The sequence below is a fragment of the Frankliniella occidentalis genome, unplaced genomic scaffold (genome assembly GCF_000697945.3).
Source record: "Frankliniella occidentalis isolate FOCC.00 unplaced genomic scaffold, Focc_3.1 Scaffold22, whole genome shotgun sequence".
Taxonomy (NCBI): domain Eukaryota; kingdom Metazoa; phylum Arthropoda; class Insecta; order Thysanoptera; family Thripidae; genus Frankliniella; species Frankliniella occidentalis.
Window position 1 is genome coordinate 959,525 of NW_026267152.1, and position 1,453 is coordinate 960,977.

Consider the following 1,453-nt stretch of genomic DNA (forward strand, 5'->3'; position numbering starts at 1 on the left):
TGGTGGAGCCAAGTGTTTCACCTTCCGCAAGGGGGCTATTTAAGTTTTGCCACTGCTATCCGCTCACCACTCAACACTGCCCCCCTTCCCCCATCTCAATCCAATCGGTGACTCACTCAGAGGTGATTTCTGTTTTTCACCAACTTCCTGAGCCACCAGACCACACACCGGGATGACACTGATATAAAAGGCATGCCCTGCAGATCCGTCAAACGGCCTCCGGCCCGGGGAGCCAGCAGTGCCCCCACCCATTCGGCCGCTGCGTGAGAGAAATTTCAACGTAAATCGACTCTAGCTCTGGACCTATTATAGCTGCAACGTCCAGATTTTGGCTGTGAATTACTCTAGTAAAACTGAACTGATCCTAATGTTGGCAATCACCGCACGCGCAGGGACTGCAGTTTTATATCGATTCAAAGTAGCAGTAAGGGCAAGTTCGTAGAACACCGTATTCTCGGAAACTATTCATCCCAGAGTGACCTGGCTTTGCAGGGCAGTTTATATTCACAAGCCGAACATTCCTGGCTAGTCTAAATTAGCTGGGGTAAAAATGATAAAAAAAAAATCCCCCCAAAAGTCAAGAGTCGAACCTACGACACGGAGAGCCGAAATGAGTAGCGATCCAGCACGCAACTCTCTGAGCTACCAGACCACACTCCAGGCCCGCGCTCAGACACCGGTGTAAGAGTCACAGGTTTGCAAGCCAGCCCATTGGCTGGGCGCGCGGCCCAGCGCCCCGGTCGGCCCGAGAAAGCACCTTTTCGGCAGGCCGATGTCGGAAAAAATATGTAAATCGCGATTTTCTCGGAAAGTATTTAAGCTACAGCGCCCCGACTTCGCCTGTAGATTACTCTAGTAAAACTGAACAGATCCTGAAGTGGGCGATCACCTCACTCATCGGGAAACCCCCCGACTTCGCCTGTAGATTACTCTAGTAAAACTGAACAGATCCTGAAGTGGGCGATCACCTCACTCATCGGGAAACCAGTTTTATATCGTTTCAAAGTAGGGTCGTAGTTCGAAATTTTTACACGCTGCGCCCATACCCGTGATGCGCCCGCCGACCTGCATTGTGTGCTTTTGACAGCGTACTACCCGTCCTCCCGCACCTGCTATCCCGTGTTCTCGAGCTTGGTCACACATAGTGTTTCCGCACCAGCGTTATTGACGCCCACGTGCTCGCCTCCATGTCCGCGTCGCGGCCCCGTGAACCGCCCAGGTGGACATCGTGGTCTCCTTACTTGGGCTCACATGCGCACCACAACGGCGTGCTGCCCCGCGGACAACGCCAACCTTTCCTGGCAGCGAGCTCCGCCACGCCACGCCACGCGCGGCCCGCAGCCCCTCCCCTAGCGTGTTTTCGAGCGACGGGGCTATGAAAATATAACGCTTTGTTGGGACCCCGGCGAGTGCCATATTTTCCTCGTGTTTTGTGGAAGTCTGCTCTGCGAGA

General features: G+C 53.9%; 1 long non-coding RNA gene across 1 annotated transcript in view; it reads right to left on the minus strand.

Moving 5' to 3' along the window:
• The window catches only part of LOC127748954 (uncharacterized), a 41,892-nt gene extending 40,860 nt beyond the window's left edge, over nucleotides 1–1,032 (minus strand). Inside the window, exons 1-2 of the long non-coding RNA XR_008010871.1 lie at nucleotides 969–1,032; nucleotides 591–889 (exon numbers count right to left, since the gene is read on the minus strand). This is a non-coding gene — a long non-coding RNA (uncharacterized LOC127748954). The remainder of the gene's footprint in view (nucleotides 1–590; nucleotides 890–968) is intronic.
• Nucleotides 1,033–1,453: the final 421 nt, after the last annotated feature.